General features: G+C 40.5%; 1 long non-coding RNA gene across 1 annotated transcript; it reads right to left on the bottom strand.

Annotated features, from left to right (window-relative positions):
* Positions 1-9,043: 9,043 nt before the first annotated feature.
* On the bottom strand, positions 9,044-15,569 carry LOC107077617 (uncharacterized). Its single transcript, XR_001478619.2, has 3 exons — positions 15,456-15,569; positions 13,018-13,218; positions 9,044-9,714 (listed from the first exon to the last, which is right to left on the bottom strand). It is a non-coding gene; the product is annotated as an uncharacterized lncRNA (long non-coding RNA).
* Between the last annotated feature and the right edge of the window lie 327 nt (positions 15,570-15,896).

Genomic DNA, 15,896 nt, shown 5'->3' on the forward strand with positions numbered 1-15,896 from the left:
TTTTCTCTGTGAGACAACAGGGGGCGCTAATTCTCCTCTGTTCCGTTGCATTTTAAATACGGTAATCAAGCGTTTTTCCCCTTTATTTAGTTCTCTTTCTCTCTTGTTTCTTAATTTTTATATTTGTATTCTGGGCATTTCATATCTGGAGATGACAAAGCTAACTTGTTAAAGAATTTGCTGGGCTCAAGGGTCTGGGCTGCAGCGCACAGTTGAAAATTAGTTTCTGTGACCCTCCAGCTCTACCTACGCAGCTCAACCCTACTCAAGCGTGACCCCCCTTCTCCAAAACTGTTATAGAGCCACGTTGAGGTTTGCTGTGGAGAGATCAGCCCCAGCCAGTGATCTGATGAGATCTGATTTCCTAAACAGTACATGATGTGTGCTGCCATGAAAGACATGGACCAGGCCGAAGGTGCATGCCCAACTACAGCTAGACACAGAAAAGAGGAATACGTTTTTTTTTTAAATAACAAAAACGCCATGTAAAGTAAGACATGAACTAGGACGCATCCTGCCATTAAAAAAGCGCTAAAAACAAGTTTATGTTGCAGCTGCAGCCTTTCAGTGAAGTTGAAACATAAAGTAAACTGAATGTTAAATCTTACTGTTAATTGTACTTCTGAACTATTCAAAAATAAAGTTATTTAGAATACCTTAATAAGTAATTATTTCATTGTATCCAGTTCCTGACACCCACCCAATCAACTTCACCGCTGGCTTGCCTTCATGAGAAATGCGCACTGGCTCTCACCAGATTAACCAATAGCCTTGACAGCCGACAGAGTAGATCCCTGCTGACTGCAGTCCTCCTTAGAGCCATTCCACCCCTCTGTGTCTTGGGAAAAGTAGAAGCATGTTTCTATTCCTTATGGAGCTGTTCCAAGTACCCTTCTACCTCCTCTCCTCCTCCGTTCTTCAGAGCCTGCTGACTGCTGTGAGCTTTGGCTCCATTCCAGTCCTGGGAAAAGTGGTAACGTTTCCTGATCAACATCTTCCAGTCGCGAGGACAAACCTTCACAGCACATGCTGTAAGACACAACAGGAAAAATCAAACAACGGAACTTTAAGTTGTTGTGATCTGAGTGGCTTAGCTGAATACAAAGTGAAAACTGCTAGAATTAATGTCTGTTGGTCAGGTATTATATAGCAATTTTGTAACAGCTGTCTTTCGAGTTGGATACAGACAGGATCTTAAAGTGCTTATTTGGCAATAATATCTAAGTTACTAATATTATGATGAATGAGCGTTCAGTTAACCTCAGAAGAGGTGTCACTGATAAGTAAATATAGTTTATGAATAACACGTTTCTCTCAACAAATCAGTGAATGATCTTAGTTCAGAAAGCAGTGGTAGGAGCCACAACTAACACCTGTAATAGGGCAAGTAACCCACGTTTTCAATGAGCCTAAAACGCCATTGATTGAAATAGGTCATCTATACAACCCACTTTAATGAAAGTATAAAATACTAATAAAATGTATAAAGTCATGACATATTCCATAAGTGTTTATAATAACACTTTGTGAATCATTGATCTGATTGACCTCTGTGGTATTTAACTACCAGCAGGTGGCGCAGGCCACCTGCGCAAATAAAAATGTCAAAACAGTTTAGTGGAAATGGAGAGATATTGGTCAAAGGACATCGCTCTGCTGTCAGTGCATCTCCAAACCAATGCGTGCATAAGTGTTGAGTTCAGTGATGCACAGTGTCTTGATTTATGCTCCACATTAATTAATTACCTGACCTATAAATGTCCTTGTGAATAACTGTTTTGTTACTTTTTGATAGGACTTTTCAGCACTTTATACCCACTGAATGAAGGTGTCTGACTGTTTGACATTATGTCATCTCTTAGCTTTGCATTTGACAACACTCTGCTTATGAAGAAACCATAATTAGACGTGTCTGGGGTTATTGTGAAATAAAAAAACAAGTTATTAAGAAATAACACTAATTTCCATGGTCACCACTATATAAGCTCTTGAACCTGCAGTATATGTTTTTAAACAAATTAGGCACATCCTGTTAAAGACAGACTAAGATCAAACTCTTTCAGTTTAAAGGTGTAATAATTCAAAGCTACCAATAGAGGGTACTGAAGATTGATGTTAATACATACAATGCTAATCAAAGCCTTATGTTAACCTACGAGGTACAGCATAGAAAGAATTTGTAGAATTGAACTTGTTGAAAGAACTTGTTGTTTTGAAAGAGAAGCCAAGTGTTATCACGCGTGATCAGAGTTCCAGATATAATTGTAAATATCTCATCTATTTACTATTGTATTACAGAAAAATTTATTTGTCATTATAAGAATATGGACAAAGTCCATTAAATTCAGGGGACAATACAGAAGAAAAGAAAGAAAAGACAAGTTTTAAGAAAAATTAGCAATATCTTAAACCTGTCCACTAGAGTTACGGCTTTTTCTTGCAGTTTACACGTTCGAGAAACGGGTGGGCTTTCTCACCCAGGGAATAAGGGACAGTATGAGCCTCTGTGTGAAGGATTTCATGTTTATAAACTATTAAGCCATAGTTTTTTTTTTACAGTGGACTATTTTCTTATTTTTTTATTTCACAAATAACAAAGATAGGGTAAGAGTAAAGGCAGTCCAATCCCTCATCAAAAACTCTTGTGCTTCCAGCAATTCATTGCAGGAATTACCAGGTTAAATCACTGGGTGGGGCTGACTGATCTACAGAGGGAAAATGACTGTAAGTGGCTGGATGGGAGCTCTGCTAGCAAAAAGGAAGTGCCGAGCAACACTCGCCTCTCAACCCACACTTTGGCATAAGACATTCTGCTCCTTAGTCACTGCAATTTTCCAGTTCTTCCTATTCCAAAGTGTGGAATAAGTCACTTCAGCTCTCTGGGCCTTGGTACCTTATTTTAAAAAGTTTTCTGCAGAGAGACTTAAATAAACTTTTTTCTTTGCTTCGTCATCTGCACCCTGGACCCTGAAATGGGTAAGTATCCAGAGCCAGTTGAGGGTAAAACCTGGAGATCCAGAGCTGGACAGGAATTCCAAGTCCCTCTTTTCCTCGGTTGTCAAACACTCCGAGAATAGCGTGGCCTGCTGATCTTGTGTTCAGCCCCATCATAAAACCGAGAGCACAGATGTCATACAAATCTGAAACCCTCTGTCAGGAGGCGATGGTCAACTCTGTTGGTTGCAATGACCCTCCTTTCCATATTTTTAACAGCCGAGGTGTGAAAAGAAATGGAACACCTATCGGATTCCACAGTTCTAAGCAACGACACTCTTATTCATTACTCTTGGAGCTGCACAAGATTATGAAACCCAGATTCAGATAGTTCACCCGCAGCACAACTCCAGTCCTCAAAGCCTCAGTGGGTGTTTATTCCACCTTGGCACCTAATCACCAAACCGCCATACTTACTGTATTAACTAAACCTAGCTATCAGCTTTTCAGACCGTCCTGAGTTCATGACTCGAAATATTAAAAACATTGTCTCAGTGATAAGCATTCTGAAAACCTAAGCGACTATACTGTAAGTGTAAATCATTACTGTATAGCTCATAGGAATGTAAATCTGTATCCCGGAAAGCCCCAATCCAACTAGTTTTACAAGTCTCTCATTTCTAAGGTTTGGGAAATCTTGTAAGACATTATTCAATTAAGCAAGTAATTTGTTCAATTAAGAGAGTTCTGGTGTTTGAGTGTCAAAGGGTACTCAGATTTTGAAATTGGTAGTGACCTTTTTAGTTTAGGACAATTCAACGTGTTCCATGACTTCAGATACTGGTGATTTAATGGGGACCTGCTGGACTGGGGCTCCCCAGGACTAGGGATGGAGATCCCTTCACTACAGCCTTTATACTTCCTGTCACCGAGAGTGGAATCGTCTCACTGAAACCCACCAGCATGGAATTCTCTTGTGGACGGTGGCAGGCACTGGGCAAAGCCGAATCCAGGGCTGCTGCTCATAGAGGTGGTGTTATGTGGCTCAATGCCAGGAGAGTGCCCGAGAGACAGTGCACATCCCAGCTGAGGAAGAACTGTGCAATGACAGTGGGACTGAGTGTACAGTGGCTCTGTGCCTGTGGTTGGAAGGTTGCCGGTTCAAATCCCGCAGCTAGCAGAGGAATCCTACTCTGTTGGGCCCCTGAGCAAGGCCCTTAACCCCAGCTACTCCAGGGGTGCTGTACAATGGCTGACCCTGTGCTCTGACCCCAGGCTTATCTCCCTGTCTGTGTGTCTCATGGAGAGCAAGCTGGGGTATGCAAAAAGACAAATTCCTAATGCAAGAAATTGTATAGGACTAATAAAGTGATCTATCTGTTATCTATTGAAGAGCAACGGGCTTCCTGCAGAACCAAATAACCAAAAAGACGAAGACTGTGGGGAGATGAAGAATGGCAAACTCAATAATGTGTCCTGTTCCTTAAAACAGCACTGGATTTGCCAAAGAGCATCAGATAATTGCAATTACAAGAATATGCTTGGAAATTCTATTTTATTACCGCATTTAGCACCATGTATTTACTTGTACAATGGACTGTAGTGAACTTCACTACAGCAACAAGTAGAAAATAGTTTTAAGGTCTACAGTACAACCTAGTTCATGTTTCAAATAATTTAACAAATATTCCTTTTTAATACAGTTTTAAATATGAGCACAAGCTTATTAAAATGTGCCATTTTTAACTGAGTTTTAATACATACACTTCAATGGTCCCTGAATCATTTTGAAATGTTTATTAATAACCTTTCCTCCATCCAAAAGGAAGACTTGAAAAGTATTCAAGTCAGTGTCTTTTAGGCTTTATTCTACATGCAGCTTGGTTTCCCCTGAAAGAAAATCAAAATATATCTAACACCCAGTCTGTGCACCAATGCCATTAATAGAAGGAATATTAGACTTTCTTGATCATATCCATCCTCACAGTGCATATTGCTTTTCAGCCATTTAATTCATATTTGCACGATGGACATCTTTCCTTTCTACTGCAAGACAGAACTTTGCTTATAAAAACCTTAAGACTAAGACATTAATCTTTAAAGATTACTATACCATACATGCCATCTTGCATTTTATTTGAGATTGTGCATTTCCAGTAATGCATGTTTAACAATGTTTGCAGTTTTTAACAGTGTGTGCTCCTACTATTTGGCACATCACTCAGGAAAAACAAAATTTTCAAATTAGTTTCCATTACTGATTCAGTACAACTAAGGATACTGTGCTCTCCTAAAACAATGGCTTCCTCTGAAATAGATCTTAATCACAGGGTAAATTATTTATATTTTCTAATTGTGTTGTATTTTTAAACTCTTTCAGGTCATAAAACATTGAATCAGACTTCTAATTGGGAGATTATGTCCATTGTTAATTATGGCAATGGTGGCATGCTGGCACAGTGGTTAGTACTACTGCCTTGCAGCACAGGGGCCCTGGGTTCAATTCTTTGGGTAATATCTGTGTGGAGTTTGTATGTTCTCCTCAGTCTCATGTGCTCTAGTTTTCTCCCACAGTCCAAACACATGCAGGTACATTACTTGGCTTCAGGGAAAACCGGCCTGGAATGAGTGCATGTGCCTCAGTGCACTCTGCAATGGACTGGTGTCCCATCCAGGATGTGTCCTGCCTTGTGCCCATTGCTTGCCGGGATAGACTCCGGCTCCCCAGCAACCCTGAATTAGATACAGCTGATGGAAAACGAATGGATTCATTTTGACAGATTAATGGGCAGTGGATAAACCAGCTCATTGGGGGAATATCGATGTATTGTCAATCCCACCAGTGTCAAGATACCATGTATTGATTACCTATTAAGAGCTGTTCAGACAGAAATAAGGGTTTAAAAGGAGCAAGGTAAAGAGAAGCTGCTTAAAGTTCTGAATTTTAAAGTTTATTGGAACCAATATGCTTTAAGTCAGGAATTCCATGTATTTGTGAAAAGGACCCGAGTGGAAAAAACTTTCTAACACTGCGCAATACTGTGCAAACATCACATTCAAACATAACACTAATTATTTCCTACATCAGACATAAAGGTCTTTTACAGTTGATCACACAGGACACTGACTTTATTAAAATTTATAAAAGCTGTATGGAGGGTGAAAATGGATCTAGGAAAGGGTTCCTCACCATGATTACTACCTGCTGTAATTAATGACTAATTAAGGACTCACTTTAAAACAGGAGCATATAAGAGAGAGAAGATCGTGACCGGCATTTTTGACAAAGTGAAAACGTAAAATGTACGTTTAATATAGCTGAAAACCTAGGATCATTAAAAACCGCAAAACAGAAAAGTCTTTTAAAAACCAGATTAACTTAATAAATTAAGATATACAAGAAAATAATTTAAAAAGTAGTAGAAGTACCCACAATCGACTTAAATTAAACAGGTTTTCTAGATTACTGCTGCACAGCTGATACAAAATGTAACATTTCTGCTATTGTACAGTAGATGGCGCTCTATGCTCATAGTGGCTCTCAATTGAATCCATTTAGTCCTCACATCAGGCGTTGTAAGAACCCATGTTGATATCTGAAATAACTGAGTTTACCAAGTCCAGAAAGCTTCTTTTACAAAAGGTTATAGGAAAGCACATCATCTATAAGGTCTGTCTTAGTAGTCCACATAATCAATTAATTTCAGCCTTCTGGGCTTCTGTATAGATCCACAGCTTGCACACACATCCCAATCCAGGACTTCTGGATAGCCCTGGTGCTGGGGGCCAGCATACCTGCTGGTTGGAGTTGCAGCTGAGACAGCTCTACTTAAGCAAATTATTAACTGAACTAACACATTTCTGAATAAGAAACACTTTGCTCTTTGTTCCTCAACATATGGAGAGTTTAAGTTACTTAGGAAATGTCGTCATCGTAGGGCTGCCTCCAGCATGTTCACAAACTGAAAATGGCCAAAGACCCCCAACGACTCCTGTGATCAGTCAGTCAAGGGGTCCAATATGTAACCTAGTGCTCAGTTGGAACCAAGTCCTCAGAAACAGAATTGGGAACCCCTGTCTCAAGTCATCTGAATTCCAGAACTCCATCAGACAAGAAGACTATCTATTTAGTTCCACAGAGACGCAAGCTGCGATGCTACTCCTGTGTCCTTGTTTTGATTACTATAGTTTGACAAGGGGAGTCAGCAAGCGTACAGAACACAGCTATAACACCGATACCACTGTACGATCAAGGACACAAAACAAGGCATTAAACACTCTGGAAAGGGGATTGTCTAGTTGGTATAATACAGGTGGGCACAAGCCTTCTTTATTTTCCTGTATCACTATGGCTATTGATGAAGTCTTGATTAATGTGCTTTATGTACTGTATTCCTAGACAGGCTAAAAGAATTGAATGTCTGAGAGGATATCGGACATATAGACAAAACTGGCCATGTGCATTATTTCAATTTCGGCAATGAAAAAGTAAGTGCATTCTAAAGTGAAATCTGGTTTTAGTGGTAGGCCTAATGGTCAAACAGGGAGTTTGTTTTTTTCTATAGAATGTATATTATTAAAAATAGTGTCCCAGTAGTTGTGTTGCTGGGGGGGGGTGCACAGCGTGGAATCTGTCCTCCTGGATGGTAACCTGTTTTTTCCATCTCTAAGGAAACGTCTTCGATGGCTCTTTTCTACAGTTTTACAAAGACTCATTTTCTGCAGGATTTTAGTTGTGAAAGCTCTCAAGTTATCACAGTTAATGATAAAGTGGCAAGATTTGTTTTTCTCAGAAGTTCAGGTAGTCCATCCTTTGTTATATGACTTTTATCACAGCTGTGAGGCCAAGGGAAAAGGTCACACACCTTTCTGTGAACACATAAATGTTTCTGATCACATTTTCTTATCATTTAACTGTGTGAAAAGCATCTGGAGTAGCAGGGTGGTGCAGTGGTTAGCACTGGGGCCCTGGGTTCAATCCATGACCTGGGATGCTGTCTGTGTGGAGTTTGTTTGTTCTCCCTGAGTGTGTGTGGGTTTCCTCCCACAGTTCACAGACCTACTGGGAGGTTAACTGGCTTCTGGAACAATTAGCCCAGGTGTGAGTGGGTGTGTTTGTTTTTTGTGTTTGTCTGCCCTGTGATGGATTGTCCAGGGTGTATCCTGCTGGGACAGACTTCAGCTCCCTTGGGACCCTGAACTGGGAGAAGGGGATTGAAAAAAAAATGAATGGAAGAAAATGGAACTTGAAATTCCCATGAATAAATCAATGCAAGAGAAAGATTTGCTCATCCTCTTTGCTTAATGATCTTTTATGCACAGTCCAACCTTTCACAAGCGTCTTTTTTTTCCCCCGTTAAGCAAAACTCTAACTCTTTCGGCATTATTGAAAGGCAGGTGGGGATCAATGCACCAAAAGGTGCTTTATAAGTGAAAATGGATTTCTAACATAGGGTTTGTGTTCTGGATGTGTTCGACTTATCTGTCATTCATATGCCTTGAAAACACTTGTCAAAGATAAGCTCATTTCTGCTCCTCTTATCTTAGACAACAAGCCAACACCACACAAACCACCATAGGAAGTTTTGCAGCATTATACTAACACAGAATCACATGGTACAGTATATATCAACAGCTCTGGAGGGCCACTGACCCACAGGCTTCGGCCATATATTATCCTCATTTCACTGCTATTTGTATAAGAAACAAGAAAAAGGTGGCAAACAGGCCATTCAGCCTAGACAGCAGAAAGTGAAATGAGACATTTCACCAGCATGTCATTGAGAAGGATATGATTTCCTTGCATGTCCAGCTGCATTATGACAGTGCTGGGTACAGTATGATATCAAAACATGTGAGTCTAGATTTGGCCACAGCAATTCCACTCCTCCTAACTCTCAGGTGAAAAACACCCCTCTTGTGCAATTTTTAAATGGGTTTTTTTAACCATGTTAAAACATCCCTCATGCGTCCTGCTGTAATCCCAGGTTGTGGAAGGGAACATCCTGTATCTGATCACCCTAACATCCCTCCACCCTCAAGACATCATAGACAATATGACTGAGAGGAAAAGAATTCCACTCTATTGGTTTTTCGAGATTTTACTGCAGGTTTTATTACATTTTACTTACTGCCTTCAGACCAGTGACTTGTCTCAGTGGGTTGAAAAGACTTTAAAACAAACAGTATGTATAAATATACCTACAAGAAAGGTGACAAATAAGAGAAGTCAAACACTGAGTTCTGACTAATATTGCATATAACACAACATGTGCAGCAAGCAAAGAAATAACTGAAATATACATTAAACATTATAAGGGTCCACTGTCCCACTTTGTCTACATTTTAAATTTCGGCATGCACTTAGCGATTACACAAAATTAGATAAAAGTGCAATTAGCTGTTGTCTTTTTAAATAAGGGTTATTTACAATCCTACTTAGGATCAGAATATGGAATCACTATACTAACAAACCTGACAATTCACAGTACTCCTGCTCCTGATACACATTGGTAGTATAGGGCTAATTTTGTTTAAAAAAACAGCTTTTTTAAAGCCACTACTTTGACAGCAGATCTCTCAGTAACCGGCGGTGGTGATTTTTATCAAGTCCCTCCCCCTTTCCAAGCAGACCTCAATGGTGTGATGCTCCAGTCCCACCCCTTTGATGTGCCCGCATCCAATGGCAGGCATCAGAACTCTAAACAGGCAGCATTCTGAGCTTTGTGGGTGGGGCACTCGAGTTGCCTTGGTGTCTCCACAGCATTCTGACTCTTAGCACTGTAACAATAGGGATGGGCACTATTTGTATCTAAGAGCAAGCTTCAGTCTATGTTAGAAAACAACCAAGACAAAAAGGCCTGCTTATGTCAGATATCTCCCAAAGGAATTTAACTTTAAGTGCAGAGAATGTCCAAACACCAAATACCACTGTTTCAAAGTGCTAAGCAATTAAATCTTTCAGATCTTATTATTATTATTAATGTTGCTTTTCTTTACCATACCACAAATTTACCATGACTTCAAGGAGCGTTACTATACTCGGTTGTACTTTATCTGTTATATACCCCAGCACCTTTAATGCTGGGAATTTGATTCCATTGTTTCTAATGGTTCTAAGTTACCCAAACAAGAAAATGCTAACCTGTAATACTTTGCTGTCCAAGATCCGAAATAAAATAATTTAAAAACAGCAAAACTAGGAATGTTACACACAACGTTTGAAAACATCTTGTGCCAACTAGCTTTGTTTTAGGGTATTACAATATTTACTATGCTATCAAACCCTAACATCAAACTCTAAAATACAGTACTTAGGTGTTTGTTCATTAATAGTTTCTGCAAATCACAGCTCAAAATTAGTAAGCAACACAAAAAGTCTAGAACTACATCGTAATTTAAGACTTGCATGCCAAATCCTCAACATGGGGTTATAAACATGCAAGACGCAGTTCTTTTACAGAATTCTGGGAATCATTATTGCTAAGACAGGTTTGACCAGGGTAGGTCAGGGATAATGAATTAAAAATAAAAATCCCCTAACTTGTGCTGTTAATTACTGCTGTAAATCCTTCTCTCATTTTACTACACATACATCAACTCTGAGAAGAATTTAAAAGCAAAATAAGTGAACTTGAGGCTCTCTCATATTCCTCAGTGTCAGGCTTTGAAATACAGTAATGTGTTCTGTACACCTGCCAGTACATTTTCAATTCCTTGACCTTTGCAAGGACAGCAGAGACGCTGACGCTGAAGGCAGGCCAAGTTGAAGTTAGGTGAAGGCGAGCGGTTCCTTCCCCCATGGATACACAAAACTCTTAAACTGCAATTATGTAGGCAATACCTTCTCTGCACCTGTTGTACACTCACTGTTCCCAGCAAGTATGATTAAAGATGTTGCAGTAACTGAGCCAAGATACAGGCTGAAATACAAGCTGGCTGGTTCAGAGGAGATACCAGAGAGAAGCTCATCATGAGCCCTGTAGTGAAGACATCAATTGGGCCAAAACCTGGGGTTCACTTAATTAGTGGGGGTGGTTTGGGGCAGCTCACGCTGGTGCTGTGAGCATGACAAGGGCACCTTTTGGAAGAAGCGCGGACCTTGTCTCTGTCTCTGCAGTGCTGGCTCGAAGACTGCAATTATTAACCCAAAGGGCCCTCACTTCTTTACACTCTTCATCTCCACACTACCTTCTCTGCCCTGAAGAAAAGTCACAGCACTCTGCTGTAAAGGGAACACACATACGAGGCAAATTCATACCCACAAGCAAGCACACTGGTGAGTATCTTGTAATACTTTACGCGTCTTAATGAATAGCAGCTGATCCTTTCAGCAGGCTTTTCATCGCTTGGTAGGAACACCCTGTTATTATTATTCCTGAACAGGACACTATGTAGTGGCATGTGGGTGTGGGAATGATAAACAAGCTAGACTTGTCAGTCACAGGACCTGCAAAGGAAAACGCATGTCAAGAATGAGAATGGCGTATGCATTCATTTCCACTACTTTTATTTTTCTTTGGATTGCTTCCAGATGAACCATGGAACAGATCTGCTCAGAAATGTACTTAGTGATACAGTATGGGCCAGGGGGGTTGGTTGGCTGCTGGCCAAAACTAACAAGATGAGAGGCAGTGTGAAGAACGCCCACCGTGTCAGCACTCACCACCTCCAGCGTTCAAACAGCCATCACTGCTAACAAGCGTGACCGGACGGGTTAAGGTAGCAGATGAGCCTTTGTACTCTGGCATCTCTGTGTTTCCTCTCTTGCTGATTGGGGACAAAAAATGGACACTATGCAGCTGACAGGTGCGTCAGCCGCCCCCTCACGCTTCCCCCTGGCACAGCTTCAGTGGTCCCTGACCTTAACCCCAGCTGCGTTCTGAGCGCAGACCCCTGCCTCGCATTCAGCAGGCAGGCGGTGCTTCATCCCACGAGCTGCGGTTTGAACGCCAGGAGACGGCACCGTCAATGCATGACTTTCCAGAGAGATGCACCTTTATGCAACTGAGAAATTGTATTTTTCTCTCAAACTACAAATGAACTCCATAGAGCAGATGAAGAAAAAAAATCAGAAGCCGCTGTGAAGGCTGCCTCATTAATTAGTTAATGCACCATGACGTTCAAGCCACTGACTCATGGTGAGCCACCCAAAGTGAGTTCCTGAGCTTCCTGGGGCACTAGCCTTCAGACAAGATGCAAGGGGTTTACTATAAGAAATGCTTAATTTGTTGGTTTTTTTCACGATTCGCCTAATAAATTATCAATTAGGAGTGAATGAGGTTACAGTTATAATGAGCAAAAACTAAAACCGGTATAGTCAAAGCTTGAATCTTCATACGAGACCATAGCGCAAGTACAAGCAGAGCTTGTAGAATACATGGCTTCTGTAACATCGGATACTGCTGAAACAATCCCAAGAAAACCCAAGCCCAGATGCATCTGCAGACGCCGTGAAAATGGCTTTAACTGCACGGCCTGGTGATCACACTTTAGCCGGTGGCCATCTTTTCAGCTTAGATTCAATGGACCACAGCCTTTTCAGCTCTTCAAACATGAAGGTCTTGAAGTGGGTGGCTCTGTCCAGACTGGAACGGGTAGAAAATGCTGGGAGATATGATGAGTGTGGAGTGTCTTGACGAAGTTATCAGCATTGCAACAAGGATTGCGAGAGGTGGAGAAATATTAATAATGAACCACGGTGCAAACCTCTTACAGATCGGCCTAATGACAAACAAATCTGTCTCATCTTAGTTTTTTTACTTTTTTTTAAATGTTTCATTCATTACAGTTTGCCGAATTCAGGGCTGACATTTCATATCGTTTGATACAAAATGGAGGTTTCAGGTTTCTCTGCTTTCCCCAGCAATTGCAGAACTAGCTGAACACTCTTTGAAAGCATGCCTGAACCAATCAATATGAACTAACCATAAATGGCGAGCTGAGTAAACGAGGTTACCTGTACAATGAGCAGAAGCCAAGACCCACGGTTACAAGACAAGCACACACAAAAGCAAACAAAAAACTGCAAACTGCAAGATCAAAGCTTATGTGGTTTCCTGTGGCCTATAGAAGAATCCTCACCATAGGTTTGAAAATGCTCAACAGCCATTTCTAGACGTCTCCTGCATTTTTGAAAAGCTGGAGAAGTAACGAATTAAGGCTGCAAACGAGAGAGAGGACTCTGCCACAGAGTTTTTGCCCTCGTACATCAATCAGATCACACTGGTTACATAACTCGGCTACCCAGTGCTTAGGGATCAGATCCAAAGTCCCGTCCATGACCTGAAAAAACAGAACAGAAAAGCACAAAAACACATGTGAGAAAACTTTACAGGAAAATCGAAGTTCATCACTTAAATGTATCAATGTACTGGTGACCCGGGGTGACACTGCGTTTTGAATAATAATGAAGAACAACATTTGCACACAAGTAGTATTAAACACAAGTAAATTCAAAAACACTGAGAGAAAACAGGACTGGCCAGGTCATTTGATAACATTTTATGCAGATGAGTACAGAGTGTTGTGTTGGTAGCAGAAAAAAACTGTAAACATTAGGCGGGAAACACTGAGCATGAAAAAAGGTTTCCTGTTAAAAAGATGTGTTTATATGGGTTCATGGTGACTTACATTTATTTCTCTAGATCAAGTATTAAGAAAGGCAAATAGATCCCAAGCATATATAGTTAAAAAGTGAAGAAGGACAATTAAAGAATGTTCTATTAAACAATGTAACAAATCCTTAAAGGCATAACTAAGCAATCCAAAAGACATCTACAGCATCAACAATGAAACAAACCAGAGGACCCAGCAGAGACTACATGGATGTGCATTCAGAATTGAGAACAGAAATCATTTTGTTGCACAAAGAGTTGTGGGAGTCTGGAACTAGCCACTCAGCCAAACTGTTCAATCCAATATCCTGGAATTTCTTCAAGAAATGTCATTAAGAAATATTTACATCAATTAGCTACCAAACAACTTAGACAGGCTAAATGACCTCCTCTCATTTTTGTCCATTCTTAAGTTCTAATTTTGAGGTTTCTCGTTTTATGTCCTGTAGAGCCTTTAAAGACTCATGTTTTGTTTTCCCCAGTTACTTGCTATGTAGTTGCTTGCTACTGCAGATTAATTAGAAGATGAGAAGAAATTACTAAACAGATCCATCTCAGACCCCCTTTAAACCTCCAATTCCTTCACTCATTTTTGTTGCCTCCATTGCTGTTGAAAATCCGAGTTTAAAAGAGAGAGACACTTTTGCCAGTGTCCATCAGTGTTACAGTCACATGTCGCAGAGGCATCAACACAGGCCCCAGGGCACAGAGGAGATGGTACGTCTGTTACGCTTCTTCATATCTCTGTACTCTTAGCCACATAAATTATTTAGCTTTTGCAAAGTGCTTCTCTTGTTAATTGCTACTCTTTGCCTTCTGCCCAAAGGCAGGGCTGACAGGCACTTGTCCATTAACCACAAAACATCCTTTAGGTCTCCAGGGAACACGGCATTGCCTGTAGTCTTTTGAGAGACAGAAAATGAGAACGAATGCAGTAAAAATACTGTAATTATCCCTTGCAAAGCAGTCTGATCCATTTCAGGTGTTATGAAGGGCAGACTATAGCAGGCTGGAGTAGAAAAGAACGTAATGTGCAAGTACAATTTTCATTTTTGTTTCAGCCCAGCATTTCAATTCGTACAACTTTACTCCTAACAATACAGCAGGAAAGCAATGTGTTGCTGTCCGATTACACTACATTCCTGACGCAGACAAATCCCAGGTCCTCAGCGCTTTCCGCGCAGTCAAAAATAAATTTATTTTAGAAGTTCTCCCCCCAAATTAAGAGTTGGAGAAAATAAAGCAATCTAATTTTACTTTTAAAACGTTGCTTCTGCTTCTTTTGGGTCTTCACCACCGAACCACTTCAAAGGCCAGGAGATGCCCAGCCACCGCCCGTTGACAAAGCACCAAGCGGGGTGAACTTTAATCGAAACCTCGAAAGCAAAGTTTGTCAAAACCAAAATGAAGCTTTTTTAAGTCTCAAGGGCGTCGCTCTTTAAATTGTGAAAACCAAAGCTCAGCCCAGTTGTTACCCTTCAAACCGCAGAACTACACACGGACACAGAACGACAGTCGAATATTATTAACTGAAGTGATATCACACTTGGTCCAAGTCAAAACGTCATATAATCTTAACACCAGATTTTAAAATCGCTCAACACAGAATGATAATCTTGTGGTCCAGCACAAACTCGTTTGCAAAAAGCCTCCTACTACTATTATAAAGTGGTAGTAACCGAGTTAGGCCAAGATTCTGTAATATAATGTAATAATAACGCATATTGTTTTCTGTAGCTTTCTAAGAAATAAAACAGCACCACTGTTCAGGTAAATATAAAAATAAGATTTATACGTTTTCAAGAAATGTCAGTAACTGAGCCGCCAAAACATAAACATCGTAGCATGAAAGAGAACCGGAGCATAACACTCACCATTTCATGACAAGAATAAAATCTTTTTTACCTGTTTTCTCTCTAAATCGGTGTTTATGATCCGCTTCCGTCGTGCCATTCTCTTGCAGCCAATAGGAAACCCGTAAGCAAGCGAGAATCCATGAAAAACCTTAACAACACTACATCGCCGGGTGATACTGTACATCCGCCGCGCACCTGAACCGAACACGATCAGTTCCAAGGTTAATTATTATAAAATAAAACAACAATAATTATTATGTAAATAATTATTAATATTATTAATTAAAACAATAATTATTGCTTTTCCTTACACTTATATAGGGCTTTTCTGGAAACTACACTCAAAGGACTTTACAGCTAATGGGGACTCCCCTCCACCACGACCAGTGTGTTGCCCCACCTGGGTGATACGACAGCAGCCATAGTGCTCCAGAACACTCACAACACGCCAGCTATCAGGGGGGAGGAGAACAGAGTAATGAAGCCAGTT

Source organism: Lepisosteus oculatus, chromosome 11 (assembly GCF_040954835.1).
Source record: "Lepisosteus oculatus isolate fLepOcu1 chromosome 11, fLepOcu1.hap2, whole genome shotgun sequence".
Classification (NCBI taxonomy): Eukaryota; Metazoa; Chordata; class Actinopteri; order Semionotiformes; family Lepisosteidae; genus Lepisosteus; species Lepisosteus oculatus.